Source organism: Lichenostomus cassidix, chromosome 5 (assembly GCF_008360975.1).
Source record: "Lichenostomus cassidix isolate B80296 chromosome 5, HeHo_3.0, whole genome shotgun sequence".
In the NCBI taxonomy this organism is placed as follows: Eukaryota; Metazoa; Chordata; class Aves; order Passeriformes; family Meliphagidae; genus Lichenostomus; species Lichenostomus cassidix.
The window spans coordinates 56080368-56094721 of NC_139486.1; the positions used below are offsets into that span (position 1 = coordinate 56080368).

At 37.1% G+C, this 14354-nt stretch overlaps 1 protein-coding gene across 5 annotated transcripts in view; it reads right to left on the reverse strand.

The window, feature by feature from the left end:
- SOX6 (SRY-box transcription factor 6) overlaps positions 1–14354 on the reverse strand; it is a 366784-nt gene that overhangs the window by 319632 nt on the left and 32798 nt on the right. The window lies entirely within an intron of this gene.

A 14354-nucleotide genomic window follows, 5' to 3' on the forward strand; every position in this document is an offset into this window, starting at 1 on the left:
AATTTCAACATTTGAAAATTTAACCAGATGTAGCTGAAGTTTCTTTGGATTTTTCACCTATGGCATGTCTGTCAAAATCTGAATTGAGATTTTGCCAAATAGTTGTTGCCTATCATCTAAAGATTTGGATTTCCTATTTTTTCTGCAACATCCACCTCTGCAAGATATTTTGAAACCAGAACTGAAATATGTTCGCCACAGACAGACATTCTTGCTGGCAATGCTGGCTGTCAAATAAATGACGACCCCTAACTCCAATTTGTGTTAAGCACAGTCCTGGGTACTAAGTCAAACAGGTTAAAATGCTAAAGAGCTACTTTCCATCAGTCCAAAAAGATCTGTTTTATGCTCATAGCCTGGGTTTTTGTACAGTTTATAGGAATCACATATTGGTAAACTCAGAGTCAGAGTTACCCTGCACTTTGGGGCAGAATGTCCCAAGCCACAAATTTAGAGGCATTCTGGGGGAAGAGTTCAGTTTTTCATGTGCTGAAAATGATTCCTAGGCTCTTTAGACAGTCATATAAAACCATATCTCCAGGCATTTAGCAGCATTGCTTGACATCTATGAGCCCCAGGCTATCTGCACCTGCCCTCAGCAAGATACTGACAGGCAGCAATGAAAAGCTGATGGCTAGAGGGGTGGTTACTAGGTGCTTTGCATGTGATATTTCAGAAATGTAAGTGGAATATGATCTTGGTTTGTTTGGGGGTTTTTTTAAACGATTTTTTTTTTTAAATTGCGCTCAAGAAGTTGGCAAACCTAAGTTTCACCAAATTAACTCATCAGCCTGACATGTCTCGTTACAAGATCTTATCACTGCTTTAACTAAACAAAAGAAAGGAAGGAAGGAAAGAAAAATATACAGAGAATAACTTCTATTTCTCTAGAAAGAAAGTTCTATAAGAAGTGCTTCAAATGTGTTTCTGTCCTATGCTAAATGAACCAGCTCTTGCTGTGGAATTTTAGGGTGGTGTTTTATCCATTTTCTTTTTAACAAACACCAGAGTGATCACTACAGCCACATCCATCAGAAATCATTAGAACACAAGTTAAAACTACTCCCTGGTACCAATAAAATATTCAGGTTGTCCTCTTTTTAATTCTTTATTATTATTGCAAAATTTTCCAATTCCTCTATTTTGCTTTAACTCAACACTCTTTGCTTCTTTGAGCTAGAAATTTCCATTTTTCCAGGTGACCCTGCCCTCTTTTTTTGGCATATGAACCCTCTAGAATGCAGTACAAACTACTTATGTATAAGTAAAATTATTTTAAAATTTTCTGGGGAATCAAGACAGGAGAATATGTTCAAAATTCATTTTCAAGAACCAAGATCATATTCATAGAAGATCTCTCCAACTTTTTGTCACTGTTTTCCTTATTCTCCTCTTTCTTCATTTAAGAAACTAAAATGCTAGTTCCAGTAGTTCAAATGGTCACATTTATACTTTCAGTTATTTTATTGCTAACTACTCCTTGCTTCCAAATAAATTAATCCACTTTCTTTCCAGCTAAGGGTGTCAGGATGGTGCTGCAGGTCACAGTTATGTTCCACATCCCATCGCTGTCATTGCTGCGTAAATTGTCAGAGAGACACTGAAAAATCTACAGTTCCAAGAGGACATGCATTTTCAAAATATCAGCAGACACACTATTTAGTGTGAATAAATATGGTCCCTCAAAGAAATATAGCAAACCCGAGGGATTCCTCTGAATTCCCAGGAAAACATGGTTGTTTGGGGGACACAGGGTTAAAACCCTGCTTACATATTTTAGCACAGAACGATGAAATTAGAATGGATCTAGGATTTTGGCCTTTATTCTGTCACCCCAAAGAGGTAATGAACTTCTTAGAAATTTCTAGAGCTTATCTTAATTATAATTACCTGACAATTCACCGCAAAGTCAGAAAAGATATTGTTAATATCTTTTTAATATTGTTAATATTGTTAATATCACCGCAAAGTCAGAAAGATATTGTTAATCACCACAAGAATATCTTTTGCACCTGTATGACAATTCCTAAAGAAATTTTAAAGTACCTTACAAGAAAATAAATATTTAAAAACACTAGAGTTGGATGACACTTTCCTCTGCACAGAGTGCCAACATAAAGTTTGTGGAACTTTCAAGCCATAATTTGAAGATCTAGGAAAACACATTTCTAATACTGGTGCTCCATACTGGGCTTGTTAGTGCAATTAAGTAACACCTTAAGCCAGTTCCATGAAAATCAGAGAATAATATTCTATTTAAGATTAAAAACAGCAGAATCACAGTCTAAGACACATAGACTTTGCAAAACTCAGTAAAAATACTGTTAAAACATTTTAAAAGTTTTAAGTTTTAAAAAAAAGTACATTTCTCTCAGAAGTTAGATATACCCTCTTTGTAAGCACGCTGACTCCGATTCTGAGACGAACTCATCACAAGCTTCTTAAGTGCATGTACAAAAATTAACCCATAATTATATAAAAAAAATTTGCAAGGTGGCTCAATGCCAACAAGAGAGTCTCCCATCAATCACATATGATACTCTTCTTGATATCTCTCCCTACGTGGAGAAGCAGCTGTGCTCTGTAGCAAGTCCCGACAATTTTCAAAACCTGACTCTTGCAGACAAAACAAGATGGTCTCAAAACACAACCAGTTAGGCCCTTCTGGTTCTCCTTGCAGCAGGATTCTCACATTTTAGTAAACCCAAATTTCACAGCATTTCAAAGATGCACCAGTCCAGACCTAGAGAAGCTAAAGTACTTGCACAGTGCAAGCAATGGCTGTCTGTGGCCTCGTTAGCTCAAATATGCCTCATCCGAGATGTATTTCAACAAGCTGACCCTGTAATCACACTGCAGCCAATGGTGAGACTTTCAATTAGCTCAGTGGCAATAACCACCAGAGTTTCAGGCAAGGGTAATAGTAATCCTGCATAAAAACTGGAAGCAAACACTACCATTGCTAGGATTTAGCAAACATGTACAAATGCAAAAAGAGAAGAAAGTCATACGCAGAAGATTTCATTCAAATACATACAAAGGCCTCTGTGATTAGAGCACACAAATTACTGCTCTGCTGTTACCAGTCTTGACTGGAAGGTATTAAAATTAAAAGCCAAATTTTAACACTATAGAAACAAATCAATCAACACTTCCAGCTTGAACAGACTCACTTTATGAAATCAAGCAACACTGCAGGAGTTAAAAAGTGTGCTGTGTGATCTGCCATTTAATCTTTTAGGTTTTTTACTCTAAATGTGGCCTATCCAAATTCCTTCAATAGGAAAATTTTCTAGAAGAACAGACCACTCTTGAGCCATTTCAGACTAGATGTGGAAAATAAACAGTGCTACACACCTGAACCCAAAATGTAGGATATATTCATATTGTAGGAGAGTTACACATTAGCAGCACACTATGAAAACTGGGCATGCTGGGAAAATATCAAGCTATTTGAACAAAACCAGTATTATTCATAATATAGTTTTTCCACTTTGGAAACATAACTTGGCACCCTCTCTATTAGGCCCAAGTATTCTGAGCTTCAGATACTCCTACAGAGAAGCTAAGTGGGTTTTATTCAGCTACATGCAAAGAAATATAGGGTTATTTCTTTTCTGTGTCTGAAAATAACTTGTCCACTCCAATAAAAAGTATGCTGCTAGAGAGGTTGATAATTAAGCCTTTGGAGTTTGCCATCCATTAAAACTTGATGATCCCACCCAAAGCGCTTCATCATCAGAACCATCTGGTGCTCTTTCTGCACAATTACCAAAATACAGAACATATTTTGACTTGGCACTTGCATTTGGTAGACACTTTAGTCATTTTATAAGCAACAAGGCAGCATCTTGCCAAAGCACGGCCTCAAAAGGAAATTTCAACACACCAGAATCTGACTTCTATCCTAGGAAGTTCTACCAGGATAGAAAGAAGGAATGTCTTCACCTTTGGCTCATGTCCTCACTTTCACATACAAGATATCTCTTACAAAATTCCTTTATCTGTGTTACCTCTATATGTTAGTTATTCAAAGCATTATCTAGCATTTTATTGGTAAAGTGAATGGCCTCTAGTTTGAAAATCAGTTTCTTTGAAGATGCCTGGCTCTGAAATCAAACTCACGATCCACCAGAAATCAAATTATTAGAAGCAAAAGGAACCACAGGCATTTCACAATAATACTCTAAGGAAGAATATCAAGAATATTTCCCCTAAGACTCCCCCACCACACTATTTTTCAGTGTCTGCACATGCTGCAATAGTGTGAGCACAGCTCGAAATGCAGGAAAGCCCGAAAAACAAAGGGAGAAGTTGGGAACATGGATTAATCTTGAGTGATCCTAGACTTCTTTTTTGGCTCTTACTTTCCAAGACTTTCTACAAAAAAGAAAACACGATGAGGACACAGAACATACTTCCAAAAGTATTACGAGTCTTTTGCAGATCGCCTTTAATTCACTTGTTTTAGTCATCTCTGCCAGAAAAATTTGTATCAGAAGTTGAAAAATTTTATGCAGTAATGATGTTATTCTCAGCTTTCTCAGGACAGTATCAAGAGCATGAAAAAGCAGAGAACTCAGTTGAAGTGATTCTCAAATCTAAACGTTTGAGTTACTTTTAGGAATTCTGAGGATATGTCGACATTTAATGTCTTTCACCTACAAGCATCCCATGAGCAAGGACACTAAATTATGAAAATTTATTGGAAGGTATACTTGAAGGAATTTACTTTATATATTATCCCTGGTGGAAATAAATGCTTCTCTCAAAGACTTCTATTTATTAATACAAATTATTAACCTGGTTGGCATCAAAATAGGTCAACAGCTCCCCAGTTAGTGAAAATATATGAAAAAACAACAAGCAATTCTTTTTTAATAGTGCAGCATAGAAATAAATCCCAAATGACAACTACAAGTTCCAGAGCAAACAAATAAGTGTTGCATTGCATACAGCAAGGAAACCACAAAAATACATAGACCAGAAAACTCAGGTTGTCAAATCTAGTGGTCATAGGAGAACATGGATTTGCACCCATCAAAATTTTCATACATATAAACTGGACTGCCAAAAAACTAGAAATAACAGATAAAAGATGGATAATTGACAGGTAAAAGAATGACAGATTAAATAATTGTAGACATAGAGAACATAACAAAAATTTATGCAAAACGTTAGTAAGAAAGTTACATAAGAAATTTGGATGGAAATTAAAGCAGCTATTATTGCAAGTAACATCAAGAGGTTAGTTGTTCAAAAAAACAACATTCTGAAGGAACAAGTCTAATGGAATTATAATAGCAAAATGCAATAAAGGGGTGTATAAAATATGTAGTCACACAAAAATATAACTGCACAAGAGTATAAGGCGTGGAACTAATGTAAGTGAGAAATTAGAAACAGTCAATTTGGTGAAGAGATCTCTGAGTGCACATGGCAATCTGAGGCATCACAATCGCATTCATCCTTATTAGACAAGCCATCAGACAGACAAAATGTAATGTATGAGCAAGTAAATAAACATTTGACTACATAGAGTGTCATTCTCATTGGCTGACACTCCAAAGAGTCTATATCTCCCTGCTGGCAAAAACAAACTGCGCATTACATCCTTGTTTTCATGCAGAATCTCGGAGCAGATTTCCTAACATCAGAGATGTAAAAAACAAATACAGTTTATTTCTTTTCCACAGCTTTTTTTCCCCCTTTAATTTTATCACAGCCAATGATATTGTAATAAGTAGCAAATTGCCATCAAGTCATAGGCTCATATTTTTTGAGTGCCAGCATGACTTTCTTAAGTCTCTACCAACAAGTGAGAAGATCAAAAGTATTTACTTTTCAGGAAGACTAATCAGATTACTGCCACCTTACAAAAGCATTATGGGGTGTCCCTGTTATTTCAACTATTTCATCACAGTGACATGTAACAACCACAATGTGATGATAATACACCAACCCCAAAAGAATCTATTCAATCAAAATACGTAACAATTAAGAGAAAAATCATTCCACTTACACCTTAGAATCTTGAGCACCACCTGCTACAACACCAGAAAAGCTTTGGCAGGGAAAGATGTTAGTGGAATTAATATTTTGGTTTAAATTTCACAGCATCTAGAAAAGGCCAAACCCAATAGAGGAGATTCACTAATCTGTTACTTCCGTTTTATTACTTCTCAGAAACAGTGGAGCCTCATTTGCTTTGCTACAAAGTAATTAGATACAAAGTCAACATTAAAAAGAGACAACCTAATATCTCCATCTCACTTGAAAAATAAAAAAATATATGTGATAGATCCTTACTTTACCTATTCTAATAAAACTAGCAGTTTACCATTTTTAAAAGTGACATGTTCTGGCATAATTTTGATGCAAATTCTGTACAAGCAATGACATGAGATAATAGTAGACCTAAATTCCTCAAACATATCAAGACTGAGTTGCCAGTTTTAAAAAATGGACATTTTTTGCTAAGCAGATAAGCTCATCATGGGCCCAGTGCATGGTTTTTCCTACAATTGTGTTCTAATGCAAGTGAGAAGCTGGTGGATATAAACAGTGCAAGATATTTCATCTGGCCCTATTCTTGCCTACCCAAATAGGAACAAGACCAGCAGAGATTTCCCAAGTCCTTCCCATGCACAAATATATGCATTTCTATATGTTTTGGCCTTCAAAACTGTGAATCAGAAACCAGGATCAGACCAGAAATAACTGCAGTCTGCTTTTCACAGAAACACAGTTTTCTTGTTATGCCTTGCTATAGTTATCTATCTTGTAATGTAATTCTTGTCACATCCTAAAAATCTGCATCACTTTTTTTTTGCACTTCAGGATGAATTCTGCCTTCAGCTGCAAACCAGGAGTCACCACAGAAGCCACACTGGCTGCACACTGATGTACCAGGAAAAACAGAACTTGCACTTCCAGTTAATCATCTCCACCGTATTAACATACTTTTATAGTAATCTAATACACACAGTTTATGTTGTGATTTAAGAATTAAAAACTAATCATATGTAAAATTGGGCCATTCAAGAAATAACTGCCAAGTAAGTCGGAATTAGAGCTGTATATGAACCATTCGATGCTTGCACTTGCACCAGTGAACTGGAAAAGCTCAGTAAGCCAGCAAGGCTTAGGTAGGGAAGCTGACACTCCAGCAGCCTCCCCAATCCCCTCTCCTTCAAACAATTAAAACAATCCGGCCATTTAATGGCAAGGAACAGGGAAGGAGACAGAGGAAAAAAAGAATGAAGGATAAGGAAATAAATCTTTAAGAGTATAGCACACAAGGATCATTTTTTTTTGGGGGACTGGTCAAAAATTATTCCATGCTGTTTAATTCTCAATGCATTTCAACTTCCTCTTTGTTGAATAATTAGTTATAGTACAAAATTATACCAGACAAGATAACACCTTTTCTAGACTCTTAAAAAAAAAGCTGAAGTCTGCCAGTAACAAAATATATTTATCCTATTCTGTGTTTCTCAACTTCCTGTGTACTTATTAGCAAGGACTTTCATCACTGTCTGGCTGAAAAATGTCTGTCTTGAACAAACAATGCTATTTTTCACTGAACTCAATGGTGATATTTTCCTGGAATTTAGAACTGCGAGTCAGTCATATGACGAATTAACTTAAAATATCATCAATTGATCCATATATGATCAGGTTACAGCCAGGCATATTACTCTTAGCAAATTATTGTGTTGCTCATACTCTGGCATCAGCAGTCTTTACTTTATATTTCTAGCTACTTGGCTGTCAGTTGGAATGAAATTTTCATTGGTTCTTTTGATGAACAGCAGATATAAAAGCTGAGCTATATCATCCATGACAGGCCAACTGCTTTTGGGGCTATTATTTTAGTTAACAGACAGTATAACTTCAAATTATAAAACATGTTTATACACATATATTTACATTCACAGCTATCCAGATGTACACAAAATACTCCTCAATTGAGAGATATTCAAGAAAAATGAGAACATGACTGTTTACTTTTCTTCAACTTATAAAATCCTATGGGAATCTATAAACTTAGGGGGGAAGGTAGGGGTGTTTAAAGGGGGATTGTCCCTTTTTTTTTTTCTCTCTTGCTCCTTTTTATTCACAGAAATCCTGTCACACCAATATGTTTTTGGCCAGACTACTGCATTCAAAATTCCCCTTTGACTTTGGGTACTGTTTTTAATACAGAACAAATATGACAGGATGAACAGAAGTCTCTTCCTGTGAAACAGTGGAAGACAATGCAGAGAAGCAGGGACATGGGGAATCCTGAATATGCAAAAGGAAAAGATAGCCAAGTCTTTCAAGGAATAGAAAGCTGAAACCAAATTATACATAACTTTACCAAACTGCAGCAGCTATTTAAGGGTACTTAAAATGAATCTGCTCTTAAAGTAGTTGCTAATTTTGTAAGACTCCATCTTGAGATGACCCTGATTTTTCTAAAGATGGTGCCAAAAACTGGTTCAACAGAGTCTCAAGTTCAACACTAAAAACAAAAGAGCACACAGCTGCTTTTGCATCGAAAATGTTGATGTTTCATAGCTTATGAGCTGCTGGAAATATACTGAACAAATTCCTTGAACTTGTAAACTCATAGGTATAGAGAATAGGTATAAAGAACAATCAACCACTACCAAATGAATTCAAGTATGAAATTTTAACATACCTTTAAAGAGAGAAAAATGTAACCTCTTACAAAGGCAGAAAAAAACCCCACATATAACTGACACTGAAAAAAAAGGTTATGTAATAAGCCTGAGAAATAGCAACATATAGTAGCATATTTGGCCTGCTTTAGGCCCACAGCAAAACTTTTCATCGTCTAAAAAATGAATGGAAATTCACACATTCAGGCAGAGAAGAAATCTATTCTATATATCTTTTCACAGATGCAGATATATGAAATACAGTATCTAAATATCTGTTTAATTATGGAGGAGAGAGCAAAGGGTACTTAACAAATTGGAGCGATCGAAATCTTATTGAAAGACCCTGTTCTTAGTGGAAATCTGGACTAGCCAGATGCTGCTGCATAAATGGATTAGCTGTTTGTGTATGCTACACGTTGGGGATGGTCTGGCAGAGTAACAGGGCTGGTAGGGCCACAGACCTGATGAGAGGCCACTGCTGAGGACCTGCAGCTTCAGTAGCTAGCAAAGCCATGGAGCTGCTGTACAGCCTGCAAGAGACATTGAGGCACTCCACAGTCCATCCTCAGAGTCTTGCCAGGAATGCCATGGAAATTCAGTTGTACAGCTCCTGGCAAGCCCACTCTTATTTGCAAAGCAAATCTGTCCCGACGTTGCTGCTGGGAAGAGTCGGAATTTTGTGCAGGTGAAGAATTCCACTTTCCACCCTTAAATGCATTCGACCATGACTTGTGCCAGCAAGGTGCCTGAACAAATTACTCACCAAACCGAGCTCAGACAGCAAGTCAATCACCTCACCCCTATGCTAAACAGATGAGAGGTACCCATGTGTGTGGAAGATGCATCACAACTCCAAACTAATACTTTCACAAGGCACCTCTGGCTTTGTCTCGTCTTACCTACAGCTGTACCCCAACTGCCTTTTAATGCCTAATTTGAAAGACATCTGAAACATCCTTCATTTACACAGCACATCATGAGCACTAAAAAACAGGGAAAAAACATATTTTCACATTAAAAGACCAGTAATATCAAGCCAGGTGATGTCTGATATCAAAACACTGATCCTTGCTCTTCCAGTGCCAATAAAATGAAAGATAAAATTGCTGATAGCAGTCAAATACAGAAGTGCTTTATTTTCAGACTTAAAGTATGCAAGATTTCTCTACCATGAAAACTGCAAGTAGAAAACTTGTGAATTATGAAGGTCCTTCCTTTTTAAACAAATTTAGAAAATGTAATCATCCTTCACAGGTGAGATATTCTGTTTATTCTATGGAGAATCATTTCAGTCTAAATTAAACTCTTCAAATGGTTTTGATGATTGCTGCAATAAGGACACAACAGGGAAAAGATCTGGGAAGAGAATAACACGTGTTAGATGAATGGCTGACAGAAATATTTCTAGTATATGAAAACCACTGGTGTTTTTTTAACCAAATAACAGTATTATTTTTTCAAAGCAGAAAAACTAATCCTGCTTATCTGTCCTAAAAAAAAATGCCAATCTGCACTCTCCTCTTGAATTATCTTCAGATTGTACTGAGCATATCAAAGAAAAATTAAGCATATAGGTCTTTTCAGCATTCAAAAAATCCCACCAGTGGTACAAAGATACCTTCTAGACACCAGTGTCAGAAAACCCAGCCCATTCCCCGTTTAAAAATGGGGCTTTTTTGTGTGTCTTGACCTTAAGTAACCAAAGGGCAGAGTGGAAATTGCTTGTTTGTTAACAATCTAAAACATAAGGTCCTGCTACAGATTGCTTAGAATGTATGCAATTCAGTATCTAGATCAGATTTTGACAAGACAAGTAGTGACAAAAAGCAAAGGAAGATGTTAAAAACCCAATATATGACATCCTCTGTTTATTCTAACCCTACCCTCAAACCTCACAGACAGAAGGAACGTAACAAAATAGATACCCAAAATGTGTGGAAAGAATTGTTTCATATATTCCTCTCTTCCAGGCTGTCTCTAAACTCATACTTGTTTAACAGTGTGATTAAGAACCGTACTGCCAGCAGACATGGAAAATTCTAATATGAAGTCACAAAACTACACCATGACTGAAACACAGGTGCAAGACATCCTACTACATATTTGAGGGCTTTTTTGTAGCATATAACATGCTTGCCAGTTCATGACTTTACTTCAACACCAAGTATTTTTATAAGAGAAATCTCAATAGAATAACCAGGAACACTGAAATCCAGGTGACTTAAAAGGTACAGGAGGCACTCTATAATCTGTCTTTTCAACCTATAACTTGATCATCCTGCTGCTAGCACTCCTATTTGCAAGGAATACTCAGTGATCCTTTACATATTGCTCAAGGTGAACTGTAGTAAAGCTCTGTTTGTCAAGTGTCTGCTGCAAGAATCATTTGTTGTCCCTAAGGATATTTGCTTTCCATAGCAATGCACCTCCTGGAGGCTTCTTGTACACACCAAGCAGTCAACAAATGGACTGAAGAAGAAGGAGAAGGCCAAGAGAGGCTCATTTCACCTCTCTGGGGGATGTTTCCTTGGAGACTCTTTACAAAAGCCAATGCAGCTCCACACTGCACCATTTGCACTTTTAGCCTCCTTTGTAGTGAAAAAGTCTCACTGGAACAAAACTGTTCCTGAAATTGGAGTTGCAGCAGGCACACTGACAGAGATCACATCCAGACATGCACGGTTTCTGCATGGCCATGCTCAGTCTGCTGCTGGTACCAAGAACTTTGCCAAGTTTATGGAGAAGATTTGAGGTATAATGCACAGTGAGGTCCCTGTCATCTTCACTGCAGTAGGAAAATGGGGAATGCAAGATATGAGCCTGCTGGCAGATTCAGAGCAGAAGAGCTGAGCTGCAGCTTAAGCTTAGATCCTTAAGACAAGAGAAGAAACTGAGGAAAAAGACCTGGGGTGTTGCTCTTACTAGAGGGTCACTTTGAGGTACAGAGCTTTTGGAAGATAAGGAGTCCAACCTCCCCAGGGGTCACAGGTCTAAAGTTACCATTGTACATAATTAGGCAATAAGAAGCTTATTACATGCCCTCATAATCAAGGGCTTGCTCCAAAGCCTGTTTAAGTCAATAGGAATCTTTCTATTGACTTCAAAGGGGCTTTTGATCAAGCCCTGCCTACTTAGTAGGATACCTCTCTCCCTATGTCATAACTTAGCAGTTGCCATCAGGAGGGACTCGAACTGACAGGCTCGTGGCACAATACAAAGGTGCTGCTGAGAGGACACTTCCATTGAAAGACATTTGACCCCCTTCTGTAACTCCAGCCAACTGCTGGTCTTCAGCACCTGGGACATTTACTGGGGAGGAAGAGAAAAAATCATTGACTTGAAGGAAGGGGGAGCACTGAGACTTCCTGTGTGGAGAGACATGTTCATTGAGTCTGATTTTTCTTCATGCAAGTACAGCCACAAGAATATTGCCACAGAATGTACACACACATTTCTCAATCCAAACAAAAGAAACGGAGGAATCACCAAGTTCCCTCTAATACACATAATACATTATTTATATCCTTCCCTGTCCATTAGGCTGTATCACATAATAATCATTTATACAGTTCCATATTTCTACATACATATTAATTCTGAAAATGCATACTGTGTGGCCACACTGTAACTTGTCACTGACAGACGTTGTGGAAATCCCCCTTATTTCATGGATCATTGATCCAATGTGTAAATCCTTCTTAGCTTGCAAGCCATTGACCAGATAAACCATAAGGGCTCCAAAGGGAAAGAGCCTTTCTGGTCTGTCGAGCAAATTCAGCAGTAGCACACATACTTCAAACCCACATGTGAAAACCTCTTTGAAATTAGGGTCCTGATCCTGCAAATCCTTATCCCATAACCTAGAAGTCATCCCAGTGAAACTCTGATACGTTTATCATGAACCCCTGGAAAAAGAACACTGCACAATTCATGTTAAACGTTTGTATCCAGAATTGAGACCCAAATACAACCAGAAAAATAATGTCTAGAACAACTCAGCCTTTTAAGATTTTTCCACTCAAAATAAACATTACATGAAACAGAAAAAAAAGTAATTTTTAAAATTAAAAAGTGGGAAAACTTGCATCTACATATACTGGCTTTTTAAATTTATGTACCGTCCTAACTTTCAAAAGAGCTAATTGGACTTTACCACCATCTTTGAGACTATTAAAAATCACAGATTTCAAGCCAGTTCTGCAGATTTACAGCTATAATTCAGCAGCTGAATGCCTCTGAAAACATATCTGCCAATAACACAGACAATGCTCTTACAACAATATTTTGCCTTTTAAGCATTTTCTTAGATAACCTATATTTTCCTTAATTTCAGTTCTGAGGCAAATACAAATTCAAAGTACAGAAACACAAATGATGTTTTCTGTGGTGCTGGCACACTGCTATTTTCCAGATCACCCTAACATGAGGTAACTATTATCGATTGTGAAAGCACAACAGGTGGGTCACATGAAAGGTCACATTAGTTTTGTTCACAGGGCCGAACAGAAGGTTTTCATTATCCTTAATAAAAACAGAAGCAAGTAATAAAATATATCATTGGAATAACATATCTCTCCATTCGTATGCAATAACCTCATACATTAGGTCCTACCATTTCAAAATACTGTTGTTGGCTCCAGCAGCATGATTATTTTTGCGGTTGCTACTTAGAAAAATAATATTATAAATCATGGTTTGACTTGCAAATTTCCACACTGTTCTTTTGAACTGCTTTTTTCTGGACAAAACTCCTCAAAGCATGAGCTCAGTTAGAAATATTAAGTACCCTAAATGGTCAATAAGGCAGCAAAGTTTTTTAGTAATTCCTGTCATTAGTGTAATAGCAAATCATGGTTCCTAGAGGTAGTCAGGCACCTTGTTCAAATCCCCATGGTAAGTTATAGTAGAGTCATAACTCAGGCATGGTGAAAAAGAGTCAGAACATGTTAGATCCTTTCACAAGAGTCTTCAGGACTGATCAGCTCCACTCTGCTTGTGACACACATTGATGTACACAAACACATCTGTGCACCAGCATGGACAGCAGAGGTTTACAGTTCAAAGTCAATGTAACATATTGCTGCACCTACTGAAAGTATATTTTATTTTTGTCAATTAATTATCTCATATGGATATCATCCATCTTAAGCATATTTCAGTACAAATTGTAGAAGATCTGTATTTAAAACAGCATCAGTTAGTCACATTTAGCATCTATATCAGAGAAAATTGTTTATGTTTTCTGTTTATATCTATATTTTTAACTTCAATTATACTTTTACTTCTTTCTGAATGATGCCTAAGTATTCCTAGGCTGAACAATAATCAGTACACTGGCTTTTCTCTCCTGCTTTTTCCTAATTAGACTATTCTCCGGTGCCTTCTTTTGCCACTGTGCATCCCCACCTCATGGTGAATATATCTGGATATTACTTAGAACTGAAACAAAAAAATAAAATAACTTGTATTTTCCTAAAACATTATTTCCCAAAATAACCTGGGACATAGGCATCAGTATTAACAGTCCAGTGCTGATATTGCAGCAACAAAGAGACGGCCTGCTCTCGAGAGCAGCAACTTGTTATCAGAGAGCAACACGTGTTATTGGAAACAGCAAATGTATGGAACAATGTATGGATATCTGCACGTGCAAAATACCCCTGGGAGAGTGACTTTAGAGTC